The sequence below is a fragment of the Leucoraja erinacea genome, unplaced genomic scaffold (genome assembly GCF_028641065.1).
Source record: "Leucoraja erinacea ecotype New England unplaced genomic scaffold, Leri_hhj_1 Leri_94S, whole genome shotgun sequence".
NCBI lineage: Eukaryota > Metazoa > Chordata > Chondrichthyes > Rajiformes > Rajidae > Leucoraja > Leucoraja erinaceus.
Genome location: NW_026576894.1, coordinates 312234 through 324974, shown reverse-complemented (window position 1 = coordinate 324974; position 12741 = coordinate 312234).

Below are 12741 nucleotides of genomic sequence, written 5' to 3'. Positions count from 1 at the left end.
AAAACCTGCTTCCATGTACTTACTAACTAATAAATAGGATACATAGTACATTGGTTTGGAGTGGGTGATTCAGGCATCAACACAGAAAACCTGGCCTGGTTTCTTTGTCCAGCCTCGAAGTCTGCACGTGGTGCCCCTCCCCTCACCCAGCAACTCCTCCTCTCCTGGGAGACAGTTGGTTGAGTTACTCTCATGTCGCACTCACGCAAATCGGTTTTCAAATGCATATCTCTAATCTCTCTGTTTCTGTATGAAAGAGTGCAGTGAATACAGGCCAAGGTGTAAGCCAAATCTCAAAATAAATGCAATAAATTTAATCTCATCTTAACCAAAAGAAGATCTGAAATGTAGAGACACCTTTCCAGGAACACAGAGAGCAGGAAAAACAGCTGATGAAGGTTCATCTTTCCCCACCTTCATCATGCTGTATAGTGTAAGAATGGATACGTCACCCATCACCAAGGAATCCAAGACTAACCATGGAAGCACCGTCATTTTCTGTTTGACTGTGACAGAGGATTGTTTAGAATCGAGACGTCTTGTCCAATAGTTCACCAAGGAATCTACATTGCTTGTTTGCTCATAGAATAGTACATTCATTTGGACCATTGTATTGAAGCCGCTACCACCCATATGTACATTATAATGCAGATCCTTGTAACATGATCAATAAGTACAAATCTTCACATCTGTACCATGGTATTTTACCAATTAGTTTAATCCTGAAAGAACTAATTAGTTGAGGTTCATAAGAGATAGGATAAGAATTAGGCCATTTGGCCTATCAAGTCAGCTCCTTGATTCAATCATGGTTGATCTACCTCTCCTTCCTATCCCCATTCTCCCGCCATCTCCCCATAAACTCTGACACCTGTATGAGGTTAGATTAGCTATTGACCCCTGTTTCTGTTTTGCAGGCGAAGAGTCGAGAGAATTTCTTCAAGCGCTTATTTACTGCACGAAAATGAAGACTTCCCGACCCAGGTCACGCTATTTGGTCTTGGCGTACTTTGCGACGCCACATTTGTTTGTTTACATGTGTCTGGCGAGGCTTTTGTCGACGCACTATAGATGGGAATGACACCAATGTATTTATCAAAGTTGATAATGAGTTGAACACTGACCACGGGTGTATAAATGAATACTGTATTGTTAATGTATGAACGCAGCCCCCAGCGATGCATGTTGGTGTTGAACCGGCCGACCCCTGTATGGAGCCGGTTCAGGGCGACCCACTCTTTGCGGGGCAGGTCTGAGCCAGGTGGGGCTGTGGTGTTCGGTGCAACAGTGAATTGAGGAGGTCGGGAAGTCCGTTCCCAGCTGGTTCTCCAAGCTCCTAGTGTGTTGAAACCGGAGACACAGAGGGTGGCTGCGTGATGGGAGAAGGGGCGACAAGATGACAGGCATTGAGGTCCCAGTTGCTGTGAGTCCTGGGCGAGGTGGTGCAAAGGATGTTTAGCATCCAATGGGGTCTTCCACACTAGCCTGTGGGTGAAGTACTCTCTGCGAAGCTTGGCGGGTGTGATTCCTGCGAGCACCGGCAGAACATCCGTCTGAGTTGGATGTAGGCAGCCATGATGATCCACATGGTGTCGTTGAGAATGGCGTCTAGTTTGCTAGTATGAGCGCTGCGGCATCATTCTGGGGCGGCGTACTCAGCGGCGCTGTACACGAGTGCAAGAGCACTGGTTCAGAGAGTAGATGTCCTGTCGCCCCATGAAGGTCCAGCCAAGCAACGCAGGAGGTTGTTCTGCACCGAGACGTTAGCACGGAGAGTTTCGAGGTGTTGCTTGTAGGTCAGCTGCCGATCTAGTTTCACACCAAGGTATGAAGAAAATGGGTTATAGGGTAGTGGTGACCCATTGAGGGTGACAGTTAGCTGGCGTTGTGCTTTCTTGTTGTTCAGGTGAAAGGCCGTTTTAGTTTTAGTCTCCAGGTCTTAAGGCAGCCCGCGACATGTTCCATATCCACTGAAAGCACATCCTCCACATTTGACCAACTCCTGTCCGAATGCAGTAGGGCCAGGTCATCTCCGTATCCATACTGGCCCTAGTTCGTGCATGGCAGGTCGCTGATAAAGAGATTGAAGAGCATGGGAGCCAGTACCGAGCCTTGGGGGACTCCGTTTCTTAGCCGTTGCAGTCGGCTAGATTGTCTGTCGCTGGTCTTGAGTACAAAACTGCAGTTGGCCGGGATGTTGGCAAGGAACCGCACTAAATGGCAGTCAGGAATGGTGTGGAGGAGCTTCAAGATCAGGCCCTGGTGCTACACTGTATCGTAGGCAGCGGTGAGGTCCACCAGTGTGACGCCCGACTTGCCAACCTTTTCCAAACTGTCTTCGATGTTGTTGGTCAGCTTGACTATTTGGTGGGTAGTGCAGAGTCCCGTACATAAGCTTGTACAGGACACAGAGGAGTGAGATGGGCCGATGGTTCCTTGGGTCGTATACACGCTTGTTTGCTTTTGGTAGTGCAATGAAGGTGGCTTTCCACCAGATCTACGGAATGTACTGACCAATGAGGCAAGAGGAGTAGAACTCACGGAGGCAGACCTGGCATTTAGGACCGCAGTGTTTCAGGAATTCTGGGGGATGTTATCAGGACCCTGGGCTTTTCTGCATTTCAATTGAGTGATGACAGGAGAGAGTTCTGCAGAGGAAAAGGCTGCTGACAGGAGCCCATCAGCGCCTGGAGCTTTCCAAAGATTAGTGGTTTCCTGTTTGACAGAATGAGTATGATTCTTGTCCTCGTCTTTGAAGTGGCCGTTGGCCAGGAGCTGGAGGACGATGGAGTTGGCCGTGACAGGGCAATGCTTTGGGCGGGTACTTCGACTAGTGAGGCGATTGAAGGTCTTCCAGGCCACCCTACAGGAGTATGTGAGGTTGATTCCTTGGACTGTCTCTTCCCACCGCTCTCTGTGCTTCCTGTCGAGGCAACTTATCAGTTCCGTAGCCTTGGAGGCAGCCTCTTCGCTAGTATCAGCGTCCAGGAATGCGTCGTAGCATGCGTCACACTCTTCATCCCATGTGGGGATGTACCAGCAATGATAGCTGCGAGGAATGGAACTCTTCGCTGCCCTGATGAGTTTACAGATGTAGGCTTTGTCCAGATTGGTGGAGGTGGGGGTGGGAAGGCTGTCGATCCAGAAGTCCACCTGACTTGTGAACTGGTACCACCTGGCCTAGCGGAAATTCCACCTCTTCGCAGGGTTGGTTGGGAGAAGCTCGATGAGGTTGTCCGGGATAATCAGAGATGGGCGATGTTGTGATTTCGGGAAGTGATCCAGGATGATACGGTGTGAGGATGATCCATTCATGTTTGCAAAAGCCAAGTCAATGTTGGTAGTGGTGTTCCACCTGCCAGAGTGGAAGCTGTCCGGTTGTTTTGGGTTGTACAGGAGTTGAACGGCAGTAGCTGAGGTCCAGTCTTCTAGTGCAGCGGCATCTGAGTTAGTTGAACGGTAGCCCCAGGTGGTGCTGTGGCAGTTAAAGTCTCTGGTGTAGATGCAGGGCGAACCAAAGGTGGGGATGGAGTCTTTGCGGAGCTTTGTAGAAGGTGGCTTTAATACATTGATGACCGTGACACCTTCGACTTGCGTTGTTGCCCATTCCACATCGGAGTCAGGAGGGGACACTGCAACCGCTTTCCATTTTGCTGTGTTCCTTACAAAAGTGGCAATCCCGTGGGTGTCGCTCTTGGTGCAGGCGGCCAGGGTATAACCAGGGATCTTCAGATGGGAGCTATCACTTTTGTGAGACTCTTGGAGCAGGATTGCAATGACTTTGTGGGTCTGTAGCAGATGTTCAATGATGGTGCTCTTGGCCTTGGTGAGGTTTTCCGCATTCAGCTGCAGCAGGGTGATGCCATCCGGTTCGACATCTGTAGATGCCCCGCCGTAAAAAGGGCGCATGCTCCTGGTTGGCGCCGAGCTGCAGCGACTGAGCTCAGTTGACAGGGCTCACCACGTGGAGGTCGACAACATGAGCCCCACGTTATATTACAGGTCTTAATGCAAAAATAGGTATATTTTTGTGGTGTTAACCAATGTTATTTAACTCTGCTCCTTGGGAGTTAGGATGTCAGAGAGAGATTATATTGAGAGAATATATTTCTGCTTGGAAATGCGTTTGTACATTTAAAGTGGTGCTGCAGATTTAAGGAAAACATGTTAGTAGAAAAATACATTAGAATATAATGTATCTATTACTTTCATCTTAGTTATGTTGCCATTAGGGTACAATTTAGAACTGCACTTTTGGAAATTATTTTGTTTGACAAAGTTTTTATTAAAAGTTAAAATGGATCACATTCGTTTTGACTGTTTTATCACCTGTATTTATATTTGAGTGAAAATCGTGACCAAAAGATGGCCTGAAATTAAGTTACATGTTTACTGCCATAATGTCACTGCCATAATGTCTCTAGCATAGTGGCTACCAATGGTATTTAGCTGCACCTTGACCCACTGCACTTCTATGGTAGCACAAGTATGCTGGCCACTAGCATTAAGGATGTCACACCCCAGCCACTCCGCCCCTCTCCCATCAGGCAAGAGGTATAGAAGTTTGTAAACACACACCTCCAGTTTGAGAGACATAGAAACATAGAAAATAGGTGCAGGAGTAGGCCATTCGGCCCTTCGAGCCTGCACCGCCATTCAATATGATCATGGCTGATCATCCAACTCAGTATCCTGTACCTGCCTTCTCTCCATACCCCCTGATCCCTTTAGTCACAAGGGCCACATCCAACTCCCTCTTAAATATAGCCAATGAACTGGCCTCAACTACCTTCTGTGGCAGAGAATTCCAGAAATTCACCACTCTCTGTGTGAATTTTTTTTTCCTCATCTCGGTCCTAAAAGATTTCCCCCTTATCCTTAAACTGTGACCTCTTGTTCTGGACTTCCCTAACATCGGGAACAATCTTCCTGCATCTAGCCTGTCCAACCCCTTAAGATTTTTGTAAGTTTCTATAAGATCCCCCCTCAATCTTCTAAATTCTAGCGAGTATAAACCGAGTCTATGCAGTCTTTCTGCATATGAAAGTCCTGACATCCCAGGAATCAGTCTGGTGAACCTGCTCTGTCCTTCATCAGATTAGGAGACCAAAACTGTACGCAATACTGCAGGTGTGGCCTCACCAAGACCCTGTACAACTGCAGTAGAACCTCCCTGCTCCTATACTCAAATCCTTTTGCTATGAATGCTAACATACCATTCGCCTTCTTCACTGCCTGCTGCACCTGCATGCCTACTTTTAACCTACCTGAACTCCCAGCGACTCAGCACTTCAACACCCCCTCCCATTCTCAATCCGACCTCTCTGTCCTGGGTCTCCTCCATTGCCAGAGTGATCAACACCGGAAATTGGAGGAACAGCACCTCATATTCTGCCTGGGTTGTTTACGTACCGATGGCATGAACGTTGAATTCTCCCAATTTTTCTAGCCCTTGCTGTCTCCTCCCCTTTCTTAACCCTCGAGCTGCCTCCTCCCATCCCCCCGCCCTCGGGCTCCTCCTCCTCCCCTGTTCCTTCCTCCCCCCCCCGCCCCCTATCAGTCTGAAGAAGGGTTTCGCCCCAAAACGTTGCCTATTTCCTTCGCTCCATAGATGCTGCTGCACCCGCTGAGTTTCTCCAGCATTTTGTGTACCTGCCTGCTTTTAATAACTGGTGTACCATGACACCCAGGTCTCGTTGCATCTCCCCCTTTCCTAATCGGCCACCATTCAGATAATAGTCTACTTTCCTGTTTATGCCACTAAAGTGGATAACCTCACATGTATCCACATTATACTGCATCTGCCATGCATTTGCCCAGTCACCCAGCCTATCCAAGTCACCTTGCAGCCTCCTAGCATCCTCCACACAGCTAACACTGCCCCCCAGCTTTGTGTCATCTGCAAACTTGGAGATGTTGCATTCAATTCCCTCATCCAAATCATTAATATATATCGTAAATAGCTGGGGTCCCAGCACTGAGCCTTGCGGTACCCCACTAGTCACTGCCTGCCATTGTGAAAAGGACCCGTTTACTCCTACTCTTTGCTTCCTGTCCAGTTCTCTATCCACATCAATACTGAACCCCCAATACCGTGTGCTTTAAGTTTGTATATTAAACTCTTATTTGGGACCTTGTCGAAAGCCTTCTGAAAGTCCAGATATAACACATCCACTGGTTCTCCCTTATCCACTCTACTAGTTGCATCCTCGAAAAATTCTATAAGATTCGTCAGTTTCTTTCCAGCTGTTATCAGGCAACTGAACCATCCAACCAACAATTAGAGAGCAGTCCTGATATACTATCTACCTCATTGGAGATTCTTGGACTATCTTTAATCGGACTATATCTTGCACTAAAGATTATTCACATTATTCCATTTAACATGCATCTGTACACTGTTGATGGCTCGATTGTAATCATGTATTGTCTTTCCCCTGATGAGTTTGCACGCAACAAAAGCTTTACACATGACAATAAACTAAACTAACTAACTGGTATTCAGTTGGAACTTTACTCTCCACAATGGATGTAATCTTGGTACAGATAAGTTCCAAGCAAGTTCTGGGCGTTGCACTTTATTTCAGTCTTTTAATTATTGTCCCGCTGAGTTATTAAATATATGGTTTTGCTGGCAAGGCATTGATTACATAGAACAAAGAACACTACAGCACAGGACCTGGCTCTTCAGCCCACCGTCTGTGCCGAACATGATGCCAAGACATACCCTTATCTACCTGCACATAATTCATATCCCTCCAATTACTGGAGAACAAAATGCTCATCTTCAAGTCTCTTAAATGGCACAATTGTACAGGCCTGCACCCGCAGCAAGCTCCAGGGGCTCCCACCCATCTCCTTTAAACTTTACTCCCTATCACCCTAAAGATGGGAGAGATAGATCATCCGTGATTGAATGGCGGAGTAGAATTGATGGGCTGAATGGCCTAATTCTACTACAATCACTTATGACCTGAAAGCAAAGAATTCTCTTATTTAATATTTTCACCCAGGAAGTAGGTTTGGACTGTGTACCTCAGCTATGTCTCACATAATTTCATTTACTTCTAACCAGTCACCCCGCATCCTCTGACTTTCCAGAGAAAACAATCTAAGTGTCCAACCTTTCCCTGTAGCTAATACCCTCTAATCCAGGCATTATTCTGGTAAACTACCTCTGCACCCTTTCCAAAGCCTCCAAATCCTTCTTGGAATGGGACAACCAGCACTGCAGGCAACACTGTAAATGAGAAATGAGTCTGAAGAATGGTCTCAACCCAAAATGTTGTGTATTGCTTTTCCCCAGAGATGCTGCCTGACCCGCTGAGTTACTGCAGCTTTTTGAGATTGACTCCAAATTCAGCAAAACCAAAGTCCTATAAAGCTGCATCATGACTTCCGGACTCTTATACCCAATGCCTGGGGTAGGAGATTGCAACCTTCACGAGATCCACCGTTTTCGACGAATGCAATCAACCTGGCGTGCACAAACAGAAGATCAAACATAACAAGTTGTCTAACAGCTTTGGGCTGTGCATGCCCTATGCAAGAAGAAGATACTCAATGCCCTGACCTATGAAAACAATCATACCATATGCCTTAATTTACTACAAGGCAAGGCAAATTTATTTGTATAGCACCTTTCAACAACAAGATAATTCAAAGTGCTTTACATAAAACATTAAAAGCATTGGAAAGAAACACATATGAAATGACATTTAGATGTAAAACGATTATTAGATTATTCAGATAAAATAATTACAAAATTAAAAACAATCAAATAAAATATTTAAAATTGAATAAAACCAGGAATAGAAGTTACAGTGCAATATAGGTAATTAATAAATTGCATTGTTTACTGAAAGGCAGCGGCAAACAGAAAAGTCTTCAGTCTAGATTTAAAAGAGCTGAGAGTTGCAGCAGACCTGCAGTTTTCTGGGAGTTTGTTCCAAATATGTGGTGCATAAAAACTAAATGCTGCCTCTCCATGTTTAGTTCTGACTCTGGGGACACAGAACAGACCTGTCCCAGCCGATCTGAGAGGTCTGGGTGGTTCGTAGCTAAGCAGAAGATCAGAAATGTATTTTGGCCCTAAACCATTCAGTGCTTTGTAAACCAACAGTAGTATTTTGAAATCAATTCTTTGACAGACAGGAAGCCAGTGTAAAGACCTCAGAACTGGAGTAATGTGATCTACTTTTTTGGTCTTAGTGAGGACTTGAGCAGCAGCGTTCTGAATTAACTGCAGCTGTCTGATCGACTTTTTAGGGAGACCTGTAAAGACACTGTTACAGTAGTTGAGCCTGCTGAAGATAAATGCATGGAAAAGTTTTTCCAAATCCTGCTGAGACATAAATCCTTTAATCCTTGATATATTCTTTAGGTGATAGTAGGCTGACTTTGTGACTGTTTTTATGTGGCTGTTGAAGTTCAGGTCTGAGTCCATGACTACTCCTAAGTTTCTGGCTTGGTTTGTTGTTTTTAGCATTACCATTTGAAGCTGGGTGCTAACTTTTAATCGTTCTTCCTTGGCTCCAAAAACAATTATTTCAGTTTTTTCTTTGTTTAATTGGAGAAAATTCTGGTTCATCCAATCGTTGATTTGCTCAATGCATCTACTCAGTGCTTGTATTGGACTATAGTCTCCTGGTGATATTGTTATGTAGATTTGTGTGTCGTCTGCGTAACTATGGTAACATATTTTGATGTTTTTCATGATCTGAGCCAGTGGAAGCATGTAGATGTTAAACAGAAGAGGCCCCAGAATGGAGCCCTGGGGAACTCCACATGTAATTTGGACTACACAAACCCATTGTAATGCCACTTGCTAGTTGTAGACTTGCACCACAAATTCACTCTGTACATCTATGCTGTTAAGGCAGTCATGCCATTGATTGTAGAAACAAAGAACTGCAGCTGCTGGTTAATACACAAAAGGACAAAGTGCTGGAGTAACTCAGCAAGTCAGGCAGCATCATCGTAGAACATGCACAGGTGACGTTTCAGTTTGAAATCCCATTATTGGTGTACCAATCCTTGTGAATGTTTCTTGCTTGTGTAGCAAGCTATATTCACAGAAGGCACCAAAATCCTTGGCATGCTGAAGAACCAAGAGGCCAGTGAAGATGAGGAAGTAAGAGGAGGGTGTTAATAATAAAAGGTATTGTATAGGTTAATGAGTCTGAAACCTGATACATCTTAAACATCTGATGATCTATATCCCAGTTTGCAAAATATGCAAGGGATCACTGCGGTGTGGCAGCTTTTTCCAGGTCTAAGGGCTCGATCACAAAGAACCTTCACAATTGACCAAAGGCTGTGCTAATACATTGAAGACGATGGTAAATTTCATCACAGATGTCTGATTTTCGGAGAGATCGCTCCCGAGTTACAAGAAGTGATCAACATTTTCCAAGGTCTAACTGTAAAGCTCAGTTATCAATGAACATGCTCCTTGGCCCAACTCTGACCAAGCTGTCCCATCTAAACTTGTCCTATTTAGTCCAGAGCCATCCAAACCTTTCCTATCCATGTACCTGACCAAGTGCCTTTTAAATGTTGCCACAAATACCTCCTCTGGCAGCTCGTTCCATGAACCCATCACCCACTGAACATTGGGCAGCTAAACTGCTTCAGTGATTGATTCAGTGAATATTACCCTAGTTACTGAGTAGAATTACTGCTTTGTTTGATAAGGGGGCAAAACAAAATCTTTCCCATCTCCCTGAACAGGCAATCGGGATATCATTGTGATGGCCATAATGCAGCACTCTCAGTACTGCACGACAATACAGGGAGCAGCAACCAACTCTTCCTAATCAAAGGCAAGAATATTGCAACTGAATCGAGTGGACACTTAATAAAGGTCACTTGTCTTTCAGTATGTTTGTACTGAAAACACAGAAAGGTTAGCCTGGACTATTGAAAGAATGAGGTAACACCTAAACATGGCAAGATATTTTTGATTACGAAATAAAAAGCTTCACTATTAAAGAAAAAAGTTACATCAGATGGGTCTGGCCATTTTAACTTTTATTGGAAAATGTTTGAATAATTGTTTATTTGGAATCAGGTTTCAAGGGTTTAATCAAAGGTTAATTAGTTTCATTAGCAGCTGCCAGCAGAGATATTGGCTGTAAACTCATTGTTACATTTTGCGAGAAGGTTCAGCTTTCAATAGCTAATGAGAAGTCTAGTTTATGTAGGATTTTTGTTGGAATATAAAAATGAGTATGATTGGGGACATTCTAACCGATGTCTTGCCTAATTCTGGGAGACATTACCTGTTTATTTTTTCTCATTGCCATTTTTGGACATTCCTACACAAAAAGTTAATATTTCAGAAGTATTTCATTAGCCGTAACGATTTCTGTGAAAGGGAAGGTGCCTTATAACTAGAGTCATCGAGTCTTACAGCGGAGAAACAGCCTCTTCAGCCCAACCTGCCCACACCGGCCAACATGCCGCATCTGCACTGGTCCCACCTGCCCTCTAAACTTGTCCTATACATGAATCTGTCTAAATGTTTCTTATTTGTTGTGATAGCACCCGCCTCAACTACCTCCTCCGGCAACTCGTTCCATTCACCCTCCACCCTTCGTGTGAAAAAGTCACACTACAAACTAAATATTATTTTTATTTTAGAAACTTAAACATTATAATATTGTAAAATCATGAACAGCATTGTAGTGCAGCTGGTAGAGAGCTGCTGCCTCACTGATCCAGCAAAGTGGCTTCAGTCCTGACCTCTGATACAGTCTCTGCGGAGTTTGTATATTCTCTCTGTGACTTCAAGGTTTCCTCCTAGCTTACCCAAGTCTCATAAAGATGTGGAGCTTGATAGGTTAGTTGGTTGTGTAGAAGGAACTGTAGGTGCTGGTTAATGCCAAAGATAAACACAAAAAGTGGAGTAACTCACGCACGTGTATGGGACTAGGGGAGAATACGTGTTCAGCACGGACTAGAAGGGTCGAGATGGCCTGTTTCCGTGCTGTAATTGTTATATGGTTATATGGTTATATGGGTCAGACAGCATCTCTGGAGAGAAGGAATAGTGATGCTTCGGGTCTGTAGAAGGGTCTCGACCTGAAAAGTTATCTATTCCTTTTCTCCAGATACAATTTGTGACCCGCTGAGTTACTCCAGTATTTTTGTGTGTATCTTAGGTTTGTTGGTTGATAGGTGAATGGGTGGAACTGGGGACGTTAATAGGAATGTGGGGCGAATAAAAGATGGGGTTCATGTGTAAATGATTGGCTGGTGATCAGTGGTACTATTCCCCAGTGCCCTACTTCCTTATTGTGTATCCCTTTAACTCTATCATTGGTTCGCATTGGGAGCAACTTTCATCGAAAAGACTGCTTTCCTTTTAGTGGCACCATGCACTCGGTAAGCCTCAAATTTCTGACAACACTTGATCTTGCGATTCAACTTCAAGAATAATCCAAGGTAAATATTCAATTAAGTCGAGAGGATCAGGGAGCACTTATCAAACTGTTGGTGGAAGTGAATGACTGGTGCACATGTTGGATACTTTTTATTTTGCACTTGCTATAATGATTTAAGATTCTTTGTCTGAAGTTGGTTACCTCTGCCAAATATAATTAAAGTGGGGTCTATGGATGACAATGTAGGCAGGAAGAGAAGGAAAGATTTAGTATATTTGCGAGGTGAAACAGTCCAGACAGGGATAATTGAATTAGAAAAGAAATTACCTTGATCAAGAAAATACCAGCAAGATATTTTATAAGAGTTCATGATCACCGTTTACTGAACAAATGTTGGCAGATTACTTAAATGGCTGAAACTCTGTATGGAGTAAGGTGTGAAGAATTTATGTTAGTTTATTGTCGCGTGTACCGAGGTACAGGAATTGTTGCGTGCTAATTAGTCCACAGAAAGATAGTTAGTAAGTGGGGAAGCAAAACAATGAGTGTTTGTGAGGACAGACAGCACTAAATGAATGGTTACAGAGGATATTTTAAAAGGCTAATGGAATATTGTTCTTTTATCTCAAGTCATCTAAAGCTGAGGGAAAAGTTACCATTAAAAAGTTGGTTTGCCATTGTTCAGTCTACTGTTCAGTATGTGCTTTGCATTGTGGGGAGATTTGGAGCGAGTGTTCTCCATTCATCAGAATTATTATATTTCTGAAGAAGTTTGATGAAGGGTCTCGCCCTGAAAGGTCACCCATTGGCTCTCCAAAAATACTGCCTGACCAGCTGAGTTACTCCAGCGTTTTGTGCCTAATCTTGGTTTATAAATTGTAAGCACAGGTTACATGGAGAAAACCTGTAGCCCTTAAAATGAAACAGAAGGATTCTAGTGATCCATTGAAGGTGTTCAACATCCTTGAGGAATTGGAATGAGCTGACAAAGACAAGATTTCCTCTGGTTACCAGAACAAGTTGACACTTGGAACTTGGGAAACCGATTAGCCATTAGATTTGGAGATTATCCGGGAGTTTACAGAATTATGTGGATTGTTATGCAGAATTATGTTTAATTAAAGTGAGAACCAGTCTTCAAGAACAAACCCCTGTTCACAATTTAACTTCTACAGAAATTTAAAAGCTATTGAAACCAGTAATTTGGGTGTGGTACCAAGATAGACTCAAAGCGCTGGAGTAACTCAGCGGGTCAGGCAGCATCTCTGGAGAAAATGGATAGGTGATGTTTCAGGTCGGGACCCTTCCTTGGACTGAGCTACTCCAGCACTTTGTGTCTATCACTGGTGTAAAT